The following is a 20,177-nucleotide window of genomic DNA, read 5'->3' on the forward strand; positions in this document are numbered from 1 at the left end:
GAAAAGACGGCCGCCGTAAATGGGAAAGGAGGGGCGGAGAAACGGGAGCGGAGAGAACCTTGCCTGCTAGCGCCACAAAAGAGCGAGCGGCCAAACGCAGAAACAATCTTTTTTTTTTCTCTCTCTTTTTTCTTGTCGCTATCGTGGAGAGGAGAAACTCAACGTCCACCCTTTCCCGTTTCTCCCTGCGCCCTTTCGAATCGCCGCGCCCGTTTCTCCCGGAGTACGAAAACGACGGTGACGAAAACACAAAAACAAGCGTGGTTCGGGGAGCGGCCGCTCATGACCCAAGCGCTCGCTGTCTAGGTCTGCCCTTTCTGCTCTGCGCTACCATATTGGCCACCGTTCGGCGCGCTCCTCCTCTCCTTTTTCCTGCGGCCGCGCGCCCTATGGCTCCGTCGTCGATGTGCCAGACTTTCTCCGTATAGAGGAGGCTATGTCTCTGCGGAATCCATTTTGTAGCTCGGTGAGAGCACCAGCACCCTCGGCCCAATATGAGATGCGCCAGTTAAGGATGGTTGCAAACACCCTGTAGGCTACAGCTATTACAGTGAGTGGGCGGTAGTCACGCAGATGTTTTTTGCCGCCTTTCTTAGGAATGAATGTGACTCGGGCACGCTTCCAGTCCCTTGGGATGGGTTCATCGCCGCAAACTATGCGGCTAAACAGGTGCGCACTTTGGGCGCGGGAATCGGGTCTCAAATTCTTCAGCACCTTAGCCGAGATTCCGTCTAAGCCCTGAGAAGTGTTTCCATTTAATTGCTCGAGTGCATGGTCTACATGCACTCGCCTCACTAGTAATACAAATTCATCATTAGATGCTGAAAATGGAACGTCCTCTATGATTCGGCTTTGAGTTTTCCAGTTTTCTGAGGAAATTTCTACATCCGCAACTCCGAACAGAGTGTAGAGCTGTGTCTCAAGAAGTTGTCCGATACCCTGAACTGGATACCCGCTGCCGTAATCTAGCAGTTCTGGAGTACTACTGTCTTTCCCAGCCAAAGATCCCAAATATCTCCAGAAGTTTTCGACGGCCTTTTTCCCCGCATCTTTGATGTCCGCCATCACCCTGCAGTCACGGGCTTGTATTTTTGCTTCCACAGTGTCCTGCGTTTGTATCTTGCACTTGCGGTATTCCTCCCATAGTTGCAAGGTCACGGGATGTTTTCCAAGAGTCCTCAGTGCTTGCTTATGTCGCCGATTAGCTTCTTGTCGTACTTGGATGGACCTCTTAATTTCGACATCCCACCATGGGACAAGTTTTCGTTTTCCTCGTGCGCTCTTGACGGTGGAGTGATTAGCGATAATGGTCCTGAGCTATATTGCAAAGTCGTCGTAGCTTGGTGCGTTCATACGTCGGGTGCTCTCGTCTAAAGTTTGGACGACAGTGGATATGTCGTCTTCGCGTAGGTGAGTTACAACTTTGCGCCGTGAACGGCTCGGAGTTCCTCGAACAGTGCCGAAGTGCAGGAAAATGCTGTTGTGATCGCTGATGACGCTCCACTCATCTTTTTCGTCTACAACCAACTTCTGAAGATTGCTCCCGAGTCTTTTTGACGCGAGCGCATAGTCTATGCACGTCCGGCGGTCTCGCACGATCCAAGTGTGCTGTCCCTCACAATCTTCTCTTAAGTTCAAGATCTCCAGTTCGACGTCCTCCGCCAAGTGTCTCATCATGGTCCCGTTATTATCTTCCCGTCCATCCAATTTGACCAGGTGGCCATTAAAACCTCCCATTATCAGCACAGAGAGACCTGTGGGCAGGTTGTGTATATCTCGACGAACACACTCGAGGATATTGTTATTCTCTTCTTGGCGGTTGTTTCCCACGGAAAGATAAATGATGCAGACGGCTGTCAGCACGTTACCTATCTTTCCGTGTACCCATAGGTGCTCCCTGCAGTTCTCACATGTCCGAATCCACGCTGGTCCGTGACTTGACCAAATCAGTCCTACGCCTCCCCCTCGCCTCTCTCCTTCAACTCGATTGCACCCAGTCCAGCACCAGGCTGGATCTATAGGTGGTTCTTCCATGTCCCTCAAGTGGGTTTCCGCTACACCGAATATAGAAACGGACTTCTTAAGGAGAGCCGTGTACAATTCAAGCCACTTTCGTTGACGGCGCGCACCATTCGTCTACGAGTTGGACGCCATCTATCGGCAAGCAGGAGAAACATTTTTGATGGCCTGCCTTGCTTCCGATTCTGCCCGTTCCAAGTTATGTTGGCTGTCTGAACGCGGTCGGTAAATGCGCTCAGCGTTTGTTTTACTTTATCCAACGGGATCGACGAGCAGATTTGTTTTCTATTAATGCGTTAACTACGGAGGACTTCGTCCGTTTGTACATTTTTTCCGACTTCGCCGTCGTCCGAACGGGACGACAGACTTTGCCATGGCGCCCGTTGTGACTGAAGGCACAGTTGAAGCTCTTTTCGACCAATGAGAAAGCACTAACGGTTACATTAAACTAGGATTCATGTTATATGCAGTACCGGCAATAAATTCAGATAATATTCGAAACCAAGTTACAGTTAGAAAAATCTTGTTTTTTTTTTAATTGCTAGTTATTTGTATAATCTGCTCGAAATTTTTTATTGACAAGATGTATTCTCATAATTGTAAAGGCTTCCTTTAATATCGTCCCTAAAAACGTGGTGCCTGCACGTACAAATGTAATTTCCAACAAAGGTGTACTTTATTGGTGGAATTTCGACGCGTAGCTCCATTCCTATAAAAAAGGAGACCAACAAACTTGGCCGGGTCAACGGCGGACGCGTTCAGTGCCCGCCGCTGGCCCTGGCGAGTTGGTTGGTCTCACGTTTTTTTACTGTAAGGAAGCAACAATTCGAAATTTCACGAGGTCAACTTCACCACTAAATCGCATGTTTAATAAATATCTAAGATGTATACGTGCAGCCGCCGAATTCTGAGCGAGCCTCGTCATTAATATTTCCCCACTTTAGGCTACAGCTGTGTGGGACTAGGTCCTAGAGAAACACGAAATCGGCCACACCAGTACTTTTTTTTTTTTTTTTAGCCTCGCCCCTGCAGAGAATGTTGGAAATTTTTTTTACTCGATTCATACTTAAGGACAACACATGAAGACGATTGTTTCCTCTTATCTAACCACAAGACTAGCAGATGCGGTCGTGGTAGTGAAAGAACAGCCCCAATTTCACGTTCTGGGTGTGCACGTAGCAACAAACTACAGCATAGCCACTTTACCTCAATGCTTTATAAATATTTGGGAGCTGAGGGCGATTCCAATGTTTACAACCAAAAATGCATACCGGCAGTTTGCGTAGCAACGCGAGACCGTGACATTAATTTATTAGTAAACACAAACGTGTGCCAGTGAAACGCACCATCCCAGAAACGCCAACTCCGAGACGCTCGCTCTGAGCGGCAGATAAGCGACACGACAGCATACCTAACCAATCTGCTGACTTGTATTTACACCCACCCTAAAAAAAAAAAAAAAAATAAAGGAACAAAAACATAAACCTTCTTTGAAGTGGGAGTGCTTTGGAGGCTGCATTTACACACCGTCTGCATTGTTTCGATCGGTGGCCGAGTGGTCTAGCGCACACCAGCTCGGAGCACGTGGAGCGAAAGCTCGCGCTGCAGAACCCAGGGATCCTGGGTTCGAGCCCCACCCCTGCCCGTTTCGATCTGGATGAGCATCGTACCGGCGTGCGGTCGTGTATCACTACTGCGTGATGCACGTTAAAGACCCCAGGCTAGCGGCTGTACCGCACTGGCTAAATTTCTCATCTACAGCTGGGAGACTCGTCGCCCCTGTGAGGCAGACCAAGTTCTAGGCTGTATAAACACACACACAACCCAATTCTTTCGCTGGATCGCCCGAATGAAGAGCTGCCGCTTCGTCGGGTGCAGGTTAGTAGAAAAACCCAAAGAAGCTTAAACCGCGACAACGTTTACTGTCGTTGCTGCAGCCAACAACGAAACAGTGTTGGGGCATGTCGGAGAACTTGGAAACGCGCGACTACCGCTGCCTCCAGCAGTCCCGAGCCGGACGCACTACGCCACCAAAAATGGCGGACTCCTGTCTGCTACTCCTGCGCATGCGCCGTGGAAACCCCGTAAAAGGCCCATTCACCGTAAGACTCAAGCTGAAGTGGAATGAAACCTGATCTGAGCTGCTCCTAGCCTGCTCTAGAATGTAGTTTTAACTGCTGCCAACCTGCTCCAAAACAGCTGTTTCAGCTGCTCCCGTGGCTGCTGCCAAGTACAGTCACGATCAAAAGTAATTGGAACACGGGAGCGGTGGCCCAACTAAGGTCCCTCTATACTGGAAAGGTAGCGCCATCTCTCCTCCTCACCCTTTACGTTTCTCTCTTTCTCTCCTTTTGGCGCCGCGCGCGCCGCCTAGGGGGTACCAAGAAGGAGAACTAGCAGACGACGGCCGTGTCCTCTCCGCGCATTCAGAGAGCACAATCTTTCGCGTTGCGTATTTGAAAGTGCAGGTTTCCCTTACAAAAATTTTAAATGAATTTCATTTGACAGTTTATGGAGTCTACTCATTACATCTTTTCGAGTCTCAATAGAAATGCAAACGAGTTTTGTAACGAGTCCGTAAGGAGTTTACGAAAACTATTGGCCACCGCGTTCCAATTGATGTTTCGACAAAGCTACCGCATAAAGTTTCTAATGTATTTCATATGAATATAATTTGAACGTCTATTGACACCGTTTCGAGTCTGTGTTGAAAAACAATTGATTTTTTGTAACGAGTCCCTAAGGAGTTTACGAAAACTATTGGCCACCGCGTTTCAATTGAGGTTCAGCCGTGCCACCTCATAAGAATTTCTAATAGATTTCATTTGAAAGTCTAGATACACTGCTTTGAGTCTCTGTTGAAAATCAAATGTTTTTTTCTACCACGTTGTCCTTGAGGTTTTGACGTGCCATCTCATTAGGTATATTCCGACGAGTCAGAATATACCAAATGAGATGGCCCATCAAAACCTGAATTGCAACGCTGTAGAAAATAACATTTGATTTTCAACAGAGACTCAAAGCAGTGTATCTAGACTTTCAAATGAAATGTATTAGAAATTATACTCCTAGCGTGGGTTTCTAGATAGACGGCTCTAAGGGGGAAGACGGCAATAGGTTGCATAACATGTGGTCCGGATCTAACCGTTGTTTTGAGGGATGGGGAAAGTGAGTGCAAGTGTCACTTTTATGTATGCCTATATACGCATGCAGTGTTCGGAAAATGCCTGCATAAAACCGTGTGAAGGAGTAATAACTGGTTTATTAAAAATGCAAAATTCGAGTATACGGTACACTGCTTTCGTGTCCATGGGGGACCTTGTACTGCCATTGTGTCCATGGGAGACCTTGTACTGCCTTCATGTCCATGGGAGACCTTGTACTGGTAACCTATAAAAAACAAAACGCACAGTTACACGTTGATCTGCTTATCTAAACTTCAATGTCCGCGCAAGGCATCCTGTTCACAGTGCAGCACTACCTCAGCGCTGAATCAGTATTACAAACCGGGACATCAGTCCTTTAGGAAAGGAGGACCCTCAGAACACACGATACAAGCCATGGAAGTAGCAGTGACTCGTTGCCTTAACAGGACTGAGTTAGCGCTGCACTGTATGTGTGAACCAGCCCTAAATGCAGAAGGTCACATTCACAATTCCTACATTTTTGCTCACCCAGGCACTTAATTTACACACTACCTTGATAGTTTAATGAGTGGCACTAATAACATTGTCAGGGGCACCATAATGCAAAAGTATATTTTGCCCCCGAGTCTGCGAGAATCAATCGCTCACTGTTTTTGCCGCTGCATTGCACTCTTTTATTTCGGCTTTTGAAAAGGTCTACTAAAGATAAGCGAGCAGATGTTATCGCTTATGAAGTTTACCAAATTTGAACATAGAGAAGCTAAGACTTATAGGCATCTCGCAGAATTAACATGGCAATTTGGGCCAACTGATCCATGATCGTAGACAAGCGCCACAAAAAACACGTGGACAATAAGTGGTGGTAAACACTGGCGCCAGTGTTTTATGTCTACTTGTTGTCCCTGTGTATTTTTATTTACTTTTTTTTGTTTGTTTACTATCTTGAACAAGTATTTTTAATCACACTGGACAGGAAGGAAACGGTAATAGGGTTCTATGCGGATCATAAAGCCATGCTCCGAATGAGTGAGTATCAACTGCAGGTTTCACAATAGTGGCGAATCCAGGGGGGGGGGACCCCCCTCCTTCCCCCCCCCTTCTCGGAGGGCAATTGGACATGAGTGGACCCCCCTTGAACAAGAAAGAATGGGAGAATAGTATCCTTAAAAATTTTCCGCCCACCCCAAAACAAACAAAGGTCTGGATCCGCCACACTAAGTTTCAATTATTGAGAGGATCGAAACATCAGAGGCCGAGTTCAAAAAGCAAACTTACGATACCCGAGAAGAAATCCGTATTAACAAAACAAAATTTGTCGCACCTTTTGAGTGACTTACAACGAAATATTACGACATTATCCAAAATGTCTCACAAACTTTTTAGGGCAAACATGGCCGCACATCACTTGGCTATTTCGCCGCGACCAGCAATGAATATAGAAGCGTGGGCAAGAGGCATGTGTTTTGCGCACTGTTCACATGCATCCCTACTTGAAGCAGTATAAGGGCAACGCTAAACTACACACGGAGGATTCAGCCGACGAGTCTGCCGAGCTGTCCATCCTGCCCGTTAGAGCTAACCAGGTGCAGGACTGCGATCAACGGTGAGATGCGCCAATGAATCAACGAAAGCAAATGCCACACAAATCTTCAGTGCACGCAAAAGGATCCTTCACCTATGAATGGCGTGAACCTGATTTGGTGATCATTAGCGCCCCCTTCTACTTCAGTAGTGATTTTCAAAGTGGTGAGCGGCTGTACGACCCTACCACACGAAAAGGCACATTCCTGACTGGATGTGCCTTTTTAATGCCAAAGCATTATATGTCCATGGAGCGAAAAATCCGATTTGTACCAAACGTTAACAGAGGAATAAAATAAAAAATAAAATGTGCTTTCACGGCTGAGATTTGAACCCGGTGCTGCTGTGTGAGAGCCGGGCATGCTAGCTGCTGTGCTATCTCAGCCGCTTCGGAATGCGACATTACTCTCCCCTCAAAAAGAAGCTTGTCCCATTACAGCAAAAGATGGCATGTCTTTACCCGTTTTTTGTCCCTGTTTATCTGAGGCTGTTTTTTCATCATGTTTGACGGCATCGGCGTTGATGTGCCCGAAAGATGGTCATAAAAATATGTCCTCGGTTCGATGACATCACACTTCACGTGACGACATGACGTACCATGATGTGTGACGCCGTATTATGTAACGTAATATAAATATTAGAGGGGCACTTAGTTATACATACGTGGATGGAATGCGAAAGCATTGCCATTCCTAACAATAGAGAAAAAAAAAAAAGGAAGTGTCGTTAGGAATGGCAATGCTTTCGCATTCAATCCACAAAAGGATACCTAAGTGCCCCTGTAATATTTTGAGTGGAGTAGAGCTCAAATAAACGCCGTACGGTGCAGTATATCCATGATTAAGTTGCTGCTAGTCGTGAGGCTTAATGTTTTGCACCAACAATACCATAGTTTTTCCTCGGTTGCGACGAAGTGCCACTGCGCTACGAACTTGCTAGAAATTTCTGCATATGCGACCACTTTCTTCTGAAAACCTATGGTGACCTGCCACTCACTTTTGGCCAAAGAACAGTGAAAATACCAGATGTGAAAACAGCCATAACAAGCATTAAAGAAATCAAGATGGGGGTCATAGCATTAGCTTCCCAACGTGGCGAGACTAGCACAGGATTTCTGTTACTCGCCGTTTAAGACAGGAGTCGACTTTTTCCGGTCTGATCTTGAAAACAAAGTTTGGTTCCGTTAATTTTGTAGCAGAAAGCCCGTGCTTTCCAGTTTGTGGGGTCATTTTCTCGGTTCAAAATATGATGCAGAGTCCTTCCCATAAAAATGCATGGGTGCCCGCTAGGACTCTTCGAAATGGTTAAATTAACTGAGGTCATTATACTCTGTTGCTACTCTAGAATAGCAGAAGGCCCTCCCACAAAGCCCTTCACTCTTTTTAATAAGCAAACACTAGAGAGGAGGAGAGCCGAGAGGACACCGCCAATCATGGCGAGCAAAGGGAATTGTGGGAGGGGCTTGTGCTATTCTATAGTTGCAACGGACTATAACAAAAGTTTACAGTACTATGAAAACAAAAAGACCAAGTGTGCACAGAAATTCACAGGAAGTGTAGCAGGGATAGAATAGAAAAAACTGCAGCTGCAATATTTACCCTTTAAATTTCCCTCGACAGCACAGCAGAGATGACATGCTGGTCGTCAGCGCCTGGAGGGCCACCCCCTTGTACTGGGAGCACATGTAGTCTGAAACGAACAACAAACAAAAAATTAAATGCATGAACAATCCGCACATGCTGTTATTTCGCTTCATTGGCCGCTTCAGAGAAAGCAAGCATGCACACCGTTGTCCAACCATGTCAACTGCTAGCCGAAACTTTCTGCCACCAGGATTAAGATATTGCTTGCGCTATAAAAAAAAAAAACATTTACACACTACCCAGCTGGCACGCTGAAAGTTCAAACATTGAAGAAACTACAACATAAAACTTCAATGCAAGAGCTACACCTTGTGGACAATACACAAAAGTATGTTCAGTGTAAACCTTGGTGCACCGCAAGGCTGATTTACCTCAGCCAGTTTGGAACATCTGCAGTTCCATTCTTTTCAAGATATTATGCCTGAAAATTTGTGACAAATTAACTGGGTTAAAATTTTTTGACACCCGGCCCAAATATTTAGGAAGTATACTAGTGGGTTAATTTATAACTTACCATAATTATTTTCGGCATCCTGAAGGCGTCACTTCAGGGTCTTTTCATAGTGGATTTACCTCGCCCACACAGGTGCAACCACACTGAAATGATTGCAAAGTTTCAGGCAGGGCAATTAAACGTCTGCAGTTTCTCTCGAACACCGCTGTCACAAATTTTGTCTTTTTTTGTCATTTTGGTCTGTTTATAGGTGGTTTGGGGGCAGGGTCAATTACAATCCTCGCACTTGTTTACCTGAGCGTCAAAGGCTTGAGCTCGGATGAGACTATACTCCTTTTCATACTTAAGGTGCAAAGCTGTCAAAGCTACTGGCGCGAGCGTGGGGCTTGGTCTTGTTGATCATTTGCACGCCTTCTCGCACAAACAAAACCGTAGATGAAGCCACGCACTCGCGCCAGTAGCTTTGACAGCGTTGCACGCTAAGTATGAAAAAGTATAATGCCGGCCGAGCTTCAAACCAATGGGAAGAGGAAGACAAGCGTTTCGGGTTGACCAACCACGAACCTGTGACAACCGCATAGGTCATTCAACAGACGTTTCATACCGCTTAAACACTGTATCGAACTGCATTTTGAAGTCAGTCCCAATTCCAACGGTGTATGAACAGGGGCATTCATTTCGTGGCATGGCTTGAAATGAATCGAAGTGACGCAAGCTGGGAACACACTGCTGCTGCTTCATTTCGGAATAACTACGGCCCTCGGCTTGATCACATCACAATTGCAAAATGAAAGAGAAAAAAAAGAGGCAAAAGGAACAACTGCTTTATCAAAAGTTCTAACCGACAAATGTAAACCCAGTTCAATTCTAGAAAGCCAGGGGACCGAAGTTTGTCCTAACAGTACAATTTAGTCCACTTCCATAACTTCAAAACAAAAGATGGATATCCTCTTCAACCATTTTGACTGAAAAGGAATATTGCCTCTGCATGAACCGAATTCCAAGGAAGTCTAACTTCGGAAATGTAATGAAGTATTGCCAATGTAATCAATTTATAGTTGAAAGACATCAGTACACTGCTAGACCAATAAGACATTTCCTAAAGCAACGGACTGAAAGTAGCATTAGGAATTCAATACGTGCTCTGTTGACATGAGCCACACTTTCTCGGACCATACACAGAATGAGTGGCAACTTTTCATTACGCTACACATAGATCCAAACATTAGGACAGATAAAGCAAACCCAACTAGTTAAAAAAAAGAAAAAAAAAAAACATTCTAGCTTAACGAGAAAATAGGGAGTTTTAGAATATCGGGCGCTACTTTACCGCGCGTTACGGACGGCAAAATAGCGAGGATTGCGGCGAAGAGTTTTAGAATAGCGTTTCTCTGAAGGGGACCCCCCCAAACGCAAGCATCTCGCGCTTAAAACGCCACCAAGATGTCGCGGCAGCTTTTATTTGAAAGTTAGAACGTTTTTGTAAGCTTTTTGTCCAGAGTAACATTTTTTTGTAGTTTTTTTACACTCAATGCCGCATGTTTTGTTTTTGTCGCTGCCAAGCTGCTCTGTTGTACTTACGAAGCCCAGACGATCCACTACCCAGGCATGCTTACATGTCTGCCGCGATCGTAAGTACACGCGCCTCGATAGCTTTGAGCTGTGAATCCAGCGATTCGTGGCGTTTTCAATACGCGTCGACCATACCGACCGCAGTCGCCGGGTGCGACTCACGCAGTTCCCGAGCGGGCGACGGCGTCGAAGACGCATTCAACGGAGATGTCGTGGGCGCCGCCTTTTGCGGTACGCCGCCTTTTAAGGTACCCACGCTATTATCGAAAAATAACGGGCCCCAAAGCTCGAGTCCGAAGCTTGTTTTGGGTCTGCGCATGCACAGCAGCCACGAGATTATTCTAAAACTCCATAATGTTAACTTCTCGTTCAACGCGTACAATGCAAACGAAGTACACTTACCAACTGCGTTGAGTTGCTCGTTCTGTTGCGTCGTCGGCCTTCCGCGCTCTCCTTGAACATAATCATCACAAGAGAAAACTTCACAGATAGATAAACTTGGTTAAATTAGCACATTTTCATTTCTAAAGGCATTTCCATACCGCGAAACGGCGAAACACCTAACGGTCGCAAAAATGGCGAAACCATGCCGGAAAAAAAAAAAAATACAAAGAACTGGTGTCGCTACCGATGGGGCGTCGAAGACGCGATCCTTAAAATATGAAACCGAAACCAGTAAAAGTTGCAATACTGAAACCGAAACTGACTAAATCGCGATAGAGGGGCGCCGTAAATAGATCTGTTCACATGATGCATCTGGTTGGCGAATCTGGTGTCGCGAAACTAGGTTTCGGGAAACAAATTCCCCCCCGTCTGAACGCAACCGAAAAAGTGGCGCGCCTTCGAAAAAATTGGCGCGTGTTTCTCGCTTCTGGAGCAATTTTTCGCTGAAACCTCACCGACACCGAAGGAAAAACGCGGACGCTGCCAATGGCCGCTCGACTTCGCTATGACGTCTGACCTTCGAGGAGGAGCGAGCTTTTGGAGGAGTCTGATTTTTGGCCGATTCCGTATCCGAGCCGAAGCCGAAAGAAAACAAAACAAAAATGTCGAGCGACATACGGGCGACGAGTCTTGGTCCTGCTCGGTTGCAGGTGTGTTAACGGCGCCTACAGTACGGATTGGGGGCGCGGTGCAGATTCGTCAACAGTCGCGGCGGGTGCAAGCACTGTATATAAACATGGTGACTGGGGATAACGTTCTTTATTAGCGGTGCAAAAATGTCCGAAATGCTTCGAGATCATCTCGCGGTTTTTGCCGGGTTTGGCAGAACTAGTAAACCCGTTGAGCCGAATCGGACGAAATTCATTGAGTGGCATTAATAAAACAGGCTGTCTCTTCACACTGTGCGTACTTCATATCATTTTGATGTGAGGCGCTTAATATTCCCGGTGCAGACAGGGTTTGGCGAAATTCTCGTGAGTCAATACGTCACAGGTTTCGCGCGTCAAACTCCACGTGTGAGCAGGCCGATTTCGCGAAATCTTGGTTTCGCTAAACTGTGGCGCGTTGAAGACATACATCGTTTGAATAAGCCTTTAACAGTAAAAGAGGGTGAATACAGTTATTATTTTAAGCACAGGAAATAAATCTGTATATCAGAACTAGCACCGACGCGCTATTTGCTTCGGGTGCAATGCAGTAGGGAGTAGATTTATTGATTTTTTTTTTTTGACAACACTCATTTCAATGTGTAATGAGTAAACACAAAAGAATCGCTATTGATTGGGTAACGATAAACCTCACTTGAATTAGTAATGAGTAAACTCGAAAGAATTGATATTGATTGGGTAACGATAAACCTCACTTGAATTTGTAATGAGTAAACTCGAAAGAATTGGTATTGATTGGGTAACGATAAACCTCACTTGAATTTGTAATGAGTAAACTCGAAAGAATTGATATTGATTGGGTAACGATAAACCTCACTTGAATTTGTAATGAGTAAACTCGAAAGAATTGATATTGATTGGGTAACGATAAACCTCACTTGAATTTGTAATGAGTAAACTCGAAAGAATTGATATTGATTGGGTAACGATAAACCTCACTTGAATTTGTAATGAGTAAACTCGAAAGAATTGATATTGATTGGGTAACGATAAACCTCACTTGAATTTGTAATGAGTAAACTCAATAGAATTGCTATTGATTGGGTAACGATAAACCTCACTTGAATTTGTAATGAGTAAACTCGAAAGAATTGATATTGATTGGGTAACGATAAACCTCACTTGAATTTGTAATGAGTAAATTCAAAAGAATAGATATGGAGTGGCTAATGATAAAACTCATTTAACGATGAGTTTCTTATGAGTTTCATTTGACTCTATAAAAACACATTAGAAGCTCAATTGAAACTCATTGTTCATTTTTGTAAGGGTTCTGATACATTCTCACATTATAGTGCAAAGAAAGTGTTAAACACCAAGAAAGAATGAGTTAAACGTGACGGCAGCGTTTTCAACCTTCGGATAAAGCTCACAGAACTGAGTACATAGAAAATAGAACACAGCTTTATTTCCACGAGTAACAATGCAACGATATGGTTCTCACGAGCGTTGTAAGCACCGTCATTGTCAGTGATTAAATACGTAAGAATGCCGTCATAATATTCGGCCCCACATAATCCCGAGGATTTCAGTCTTCCACGAGCTTAACGATTACAAGCCCGAATTGCGATTGCTGCTGCCTCCGCGCTAAAAAGAGCTTGAAACGCTATAGCAATCATACCGTAGATAAACATGCATGAGCTATCGAGGACACCGGACTATTGCGATCATTACTGGCGGTCTGGTTTCGACCGAGGCCTTCCGAAATACGGGTGACTGCATGTATAGCAGGGCTAGTTTGTCACTCGTCGCTCTTCAAATTCGTTCCCTTTTTTTTTTTTGAGGGGGTTTGGGGGGCGGGGGGGAGGAGGGGGTACGGTTGACGTTGATGCAGTGCTACTGTATTCCGATCTGTAAAGCCCTTCTGTACTTACGAATCCGCGGGGTCGGCTGACCATACTACTGCAATACCGTTGGAAACTAGTGTTCCTTCGGTTGTACCGTAACTTTAAGCACTTTTTTAGGTTTAATGAATTTTACAGTTATTTGCCAGAAATAAACATAAGCTGCACAAGCAATGTAAAAAAAAAGATCGTGACAGATTATTCATATGATGTATTACATAGTATCACAGTTGGGAAGTTTTGCCTCCTTTATATTTACTAAAAGTAAAAATATCCAACTTTGGTTTTGGTCATTACCAGAATGGGGAAAATAAATTGCAGAGAAAAGGCAACTGACTCAAGATTAAAATATGTGGCATATATTTATTTTCAAATTACCATAGACTACCATAGCCAAGACAGCAGTGAATGGAAGCACTTATACACATGCTCAGATATACTTTTTACAATAAAGACAATAGATGAACAATTATTAAAAGAAGTCACTACAGATATCTAACAGGCAAAACATAAAATTATAAAAATGTCTCACGCTAGCCAGTTTTAACAACAAAGACAGTACACAAAAGTACTATTACAAAAACGCCTCATCTGCAATTTATGTATACAACACTAATATATACATATAAAACACTGAATGTTTACAAGAGGTTTAAGGGGAGACTGACAGTGTACTTATGCTCGCCAAGGTTTTTATTTGTACATGACATATTAGAGCTCAACTACCCAGAACTCAATTGGTGACTCGAAATTTATATTCTTTCCACCCGAAAACCGCATATCAAGAACTCGCCGGTGTGATTCACACTCACTCTCTTCTCCATGGTCTCGTGCCATGACCTCTTCGCGTGCTGCAGTTCACGGCACAGCAACCAGACATATCGGCCGTTCGACAACGCAATCCGTGGCGAAACGCGAAACGGACATCCAGCTACAAAAAGAAACGAAAAGCTACACGACCAACGACAACAGCAAAACTGGCCCCACGAACGTCTAAGCAAGTCCGGATCTGTCCGACGCAACGCGAGTCCGGCGTAGCTTGCGGCGCAGCTGGCGACGAGACACACGGGACACGGGAGAATTTGCTGGCTGGATCCTTCATGGCTGCCAAAGGGGCGGAGCGCTAGGAGAAGGTCACGTGCCACACACCGGCCTACCGCTGAGCTCGGCGGCATGATCAAAGGTTGTCGCTACTTTCAGGCCCAACTGCATTGCAGCGCAATCTAGCCGCGCTCGCGGGAACTGATAGGAGAGTACGCGCATGCGTGCTTGCCGGCGCCGATGGCCCCTCTGCTCCTCTCGATATTCCTTTACCGGAGGTTCTAATCGTTCCTTATCGCTTCTGGGACGCAACGCTACGTCCCCGATGGCGCTGCAAGCAGACAGCGGGCACGCTTTCCACCCTTGAAGGCATCTTGGTGCAGACAGAAACAGAAAGACTGCTGTCCCACTAAAATATGCTCTCAAATATCTTATCTCGACAAAAATAAAATAAAAACGCGGTTTGTTGCTTGGAACTTATGGCCTTTGTCAACTTCGCGTGTCATTTTCTACAGCTGGCGTTGCTATCTACTCGAGAACAATATAAATATATTTTTTACGTAGCGATGCGTCACGCCATTAGCGTTTGCCGCGTCATTGAACCAGCACCAATCCGCTTCAGATGATTCTGATAGTGCACCCGTTTCCTCAGTTCGCGCTCGCAGGGAGCGTCCTCGTAACGCTGTCAGACGCCATCAGCGCCATCACGTGTCGTATCTCAGAAGCAGCGAAAGATTATCTTGATCTCCGGTAAAAGAAATAGATAGAGCGGTGCAGAGGGACTGTCGGCGCCGGCATGAACGCATGCGCTTAGTGTCCTATCAGTTTCTACGAGCGCGGATAGATCGCGCTGCAATGCAGTTGGGCCACCGCTCCCGTGTTCCAATTACTTCTGATCGTGACTGTACATTTAATTAGTTCCACCCCTGGCGAAAATGGGAATTTAGGTGCCGTTTCACTCACCCATTGGGTATTCAGGTGCGATTTCACTCAGCCAATGGGTATTTAGGTGCCATCTTCCGCTGCTGCAGACATCAGATAACGCCGGCTTCGGTCTATGGAACTAGTTAATGCTTTCGCATTAAAAAAGAGCGGTATAATTTGAGGCGGAAAGTAGCCGTTAGTGTCTGAGTCGTTCTACGTGAAGAGCACTCCTTCATATGACGGTTTGATGGACAGATTTAAACGCAGCTTCAAATTTGTTTACAGCATCTGAAGATGACTTGAAACACGAAAGAATAAAACACATCAGGACAGACACACACAGACAGGACAGTTCTTTGACCTGAAGATCCTCAGAATCAATCATCTGAAGATCATGACTGATTCTGCTGTGTCGTTCACACCGCTCATATATCATAGAAAAGACACTATGTTCGCTGCATACATTATGACAGAATTTTCTTCGGAAACGCCTGAAAAATGTCCGAAGCATGTTTGCTTCGTACACTCGTATGTGCGCAGTTTTAGAGCGCAGCTCTAAGGCGCCCGTTTCCTGGTTGGGCCGCGTCGCCGTCGGCGTAACCGCGCTCGTTGCATTATGGGAAGTCACAGTTTCCGCGCTAAATTTAGCAGGGAAACTGAATTGCCGTTGAGGTCAGGCGAAGTCAACTTCCCCGCTAAATTTAGCGGGGAAACTAAACAAGCTAAATTTAGCACGGAAATTTTCGCTAACTTTCCCGCTAAATTTAGCGGGAAAAGCGCTAACCGAGTACTACGTCACGTGCTATAGTCAATGCCACATGAGCGCTGCTTCCAGCACTCATGAGGCGCTAACTTTGCGCTCCGCTGTATGTGTGAACCGGCCTTAAAGGGGTCCGGAAACGAGATGTTTTGCACTTATTTCTTCGTTTAGATGTGGTCTTTGCTGTGCCGGCAGCTCAGAAACACTAGCCTAGACTAGTATATCTGTGCTGCAGGCAGAGAAGTCAAGACAACTAATTTTAAAACAAACGAACAGTTTTCGAAATTGCGTCTGGTGGCGGTCGATGAAGCTCTGTTGGAATGCCGCGACGTCATGAGTTCATAAAAAGCAGCGCCAGTTCGCACCAGTATGGCTCGCTCGTGCACTTACTTAGTCCCGAATGTGACTTACCGGAGAACGTTAACGAGTTTATACTCCGTTCACCAAGGGGATGCTCAAAATTTTCTTCAGCGTGACAAAAGATTCCCTCTCATTTCTTTTTTGCCTCCTCCCCTTTCCGCCTCCATTTTCCTCCTCGCTTTTTACGCCCTTTTCGCACCAATGCTAATGGGATTAGCGCCGCCCCCCCCCCTTCCCCCCCCCCCCCCCCCCCCCGACAAAAACTCTGTAACCCTTCAAGGTTCTCTGCTTCAATCCCAAACATCAGGGATTAAGTAGGCAGGCTGGATATGAGCTCGGAAGGGTACGGGCTTGCTCGCGTTTCTCCTTTTTTTTTACTCTTTTTCTGCAGCTCTAAAGCTGAAACACTCTCAGATACTTCGGGATGTTGCCACATACGCTACAACACCGCGTATTTATCTCGACTGAACGGAACGTGAACATCACAGCAGAAAGAAAAGGTGGGTATTTTTATCTGAACGTTGAGCTCTACCCAGAGAGTTGAAAATTGGTCGTTCTAACAACGGCACACTGAAAAGCGATTCTATCACTATTTCGTTTTTTGGTTGTTCAAAATAATAATCGTGAGTAAATACAAGTCGAAAATATTGCAGTAAGAGGGCGAAGCATGTAAAATGAGTTGCATTTTGGCAATATATAGTCATGTATCGAAATGAACACTGTCTGGCCATTTCTGGCGCATAATATATAGGTTCGTACTACGGGTGTTTTCTAGAGCTACCGCCGCCTCGTTGAAGCAACTAAGAAGAGTAAAAAAACAAACTTCCATAAAAAGTGAAACGTGTATGGTATATTTCATGTATCTTCAGCCTTTGAAAATATTTCTTCGTGGCTAAACGTGCATTTAGTTTCTGTCAACAAATGTGACTGAAAACTTACTTGCGTATCAGCAAAGAGAGCGGGAAACACAGAGATTCAATAGCAAAATCACAATTTTCTTCGCGTAAAGTAGTGCAACTAGCAATAGTTGCATTTTATGCCATTTATTAAAAGACGGCAGGTATTACGAAGTTTTCATTCTCTTCTGTTCCCATTTGTTCGCAGATAAAGAAATGGAATACCCAGATAGCCTCTGCAGCCCTTGCATAATTATTCGGGGCTCTGTCAGGGTGGGCCAAGGCCAGCGACTATCTCTAAAAAAAACCAGGAGTCTGCAAGTTTTGGGGCTGCTTGGCTAATTTAGCCGTCTAGCGTTGCCCGGCCTACTTAGAGAGGAAGCGGAACAGCGGCCAGCTCAACGTCATTATCAAGCGGGAAATCATGTTGAAATGTGTCCTTGAACACGTGCGAGATATGTACCCGAACCCAGCAGAGATTCCCCACAATTCCTAATTCTATGAAACAAAACTATAAAAAGAGGGAGGCTTAAACGATTTGGCAATTTTTGAATATAGTCATGCGGGCTAGCCGCCCACAAGTAAAGAAAGAAAGAAATGCATGTAGAAATGCAGAGCCCTATTGTGTCCTTTATGTCCCTACTTGTCTTTCGCGCTGTACACCAATTAATATAAAATCTGCAATATCTGTAGATTAGGCCTGGTTATGTTGACTCTAAAGAAAAGTAACCAAGCAAGTTCGGCATCGTGCCATATTGTGCAAATACAATTTTATGTGGAATTCAACGTCAAAATAGTACTTCCGCGTGAAATAATGCATCCGTCGTTCTTCGTCTTCCTGAAGCTGTGAACTCCCGATCTTGGCTACAGGACTTTTGGGTCCAGAAAATATTACGCTCAGTAGAAAATTCGCCTTTTCTACCAAAAGTACTTGAAAATGTTTATTTTTCAAACATTTCGGATGGTGATGCTTGTTTGAGTGTATAGGACCGTTGACTGGGCACTCGTTTGCGCCAAGAGTGCAGTGCTTCCTTTCATGCTGCCTGCGACGAGCGTTAAAATTTGAATATGGTAGAAATAAAATCAATTAACACTCTGCATTATTTTAAACTTGCACTTTATTCAGGCATTTAGATTTTGATCGTACCTTTTATTCATCGTCATCTTCGGTGAGGGAACAACTTGCCGAGGAGGCCACGCTGTCCGCTGACGCGGCTTGACAGATAAGGTCGCGAATGCTTTTGACGAATCTTTAAAGACCAAGCATTAAAATGAAAGACGTTTACAAATCTCTGTAACGCGAAATTAAAGCGCAGCCACTTTACGCCAATGAAACCTACTTCACGTTGTTAGCAAACGTCTTGCGAGAGTTGCACTATTTTTAATTATGCCTAATAAACTAAATATTTGGGACTAATTACCCAACTTTTTAAATGTATTAAGAACAGAAATGTCAATTGGAAAGTTCTAGAGCTCCTTGTGTAACTCCCGAATTAGCTGTTTGGCAACGTGATACAGCTCTCGTGGCTCTCTCCTGACCAGTAATAAAGCTTATGATACATCACAAAACATCCCGTGATAAGGCGCCCGCTCCATCATAAACTCAATTTCGAATGTCGTTTTTATAGGCTGAAAAAACAAATGCATGCAAGACGCGTGCCCCACGCCTTATTTATATCAGAAAAGAACTGCCCTCTGTTTTATATAGCGTTTTTTTTTACTTATTCGATATTAGAAAAAAAACGTGCAAATTAACGCAATTGCGTTTTGTGAATGTGAGCTGTACGGCCAGGCGAAGATTAGGTTCAAGAAAGAATGCAACAAAAACCGACTGATTACCTAACATTTGTTAATGAACTTTAAATTATAAAAGAAAACGGCATAGTTTCTTTAGAAAGTTGTGGGGCATAATCATGGGCCACCAAATTGTCGAGTGAAAATTAGCGCAATTGCGTTTTGTGAATGTGAGCTATACGGCCAGGCGAAGATTAGGTTCAAGAAAGAACGCAACAAAAACCGACTGATTACCTAACATTTGTTAATGAACTTTAAATTATAAAAGAAAACGGCATAGTTTATTTATAAAGTTGTTGGGCATAATCGAAAGCCACCAAATTGTCGAGTGAAAATTAGCGCAATTGCGTTTTGTGGATGTGAGCTATACGGCCAGGCGAAGATTAGGTTCAAGAAGGAATGCAACAAAAACTGACTGATTACCTAAAATTTGTTAATGAACTTTTTATTTATAAAAGAAAACAGCATAGTGTATCTAGAAAGTTGTTGGGCATAATCGAAAGCCACCAATTTGTCGAGTGAAAATTAGCGCCATTGTGGTTTGTGTAGGTGAGCTATACGGCCAGGCGAGGATTAGGTTCAAGAAGGAATGCAACAAAAAGCGACTGATTACCTAACATTTGTTAATGAACTTTTTAATTATAAAAGAAAACGGCATAATTTATTTAGAAAGTTGTTGGGCATAATCGAAAGCCACCAAATTGTCGAGTGAATATTAGCGCAATTGCGGTTTGTGTAGGTGAGCTATACGGCCAGGCGAGGATTAGGTTCAAGAAAGAACGCAAGTAAAAACCGGCTGATTTCCTAAAATTTGGTAATGAGCTTGTAAATTAAAAAAGAAAACGACATAGTTTATTTAGAACTTTGTTGGACATAATCAAAAGCCACTAAATTGTTCAGTGAAAATTAACGCAATTGCAGTTTGTGTAAGTGAGCTATACAGGTCAGGCGAGGATTAGGTTCAAGAAAGAACGCAAGTAAAAACCGACTGATTTTCTAAAATTTGGTAATGAGCTTGTAAATTATAAAAG

The 20,177-nt window shown here is 44.5% G+C and overlaps 1 protein-coding gene and 1 long non-coding RNA gene across 2 annotated transcripts in view; one reads left to right on the forward strand and one right to left on the reverse strand.

Annotated features, from left to right (window-relative positions):
* LOC8033116 (DNA repair protein XRCC1) overlaps positions 1–20,177 on the forward strand; it is a gene marked incomplete in the record, with an annotated part of 347,524 nt that overhangs the window by 112,053 nt on the left and 215,294 nt on the right.
* On the reverse strand, positions 8,396–10,858 carry LOC115316776. The gene is made up of 3 exons (XR_003917930.2): positions 10,818–10,858; positions 8,904–8,986; positions 8,396–8,435 (listed from the first exon to the last, which is right to left on the reverse strand). It is a non-coding gene; the product is annotated as an uncharacterized LOC115316776 (long non-coding RNA).

This window comes from Ixodes scapularis, unplaced genomic scaffold (genome assembly GCF_016920785.2).
Source record: "Ixodes scapularis isolate PalLabHiFi unplaced genomic scaffold, ASM1692078v2 PGA_scaffold0__279_contigs__length_252992795, whole genome shotgun sequence".
Classification (NCBI taxonomy): domain Eukaryota; kingdom Metazoa; phylum Arthropoda; class Arachnida; order Ixodida; family Ixodidae; genus Ixodes; species Ixodes scapularis.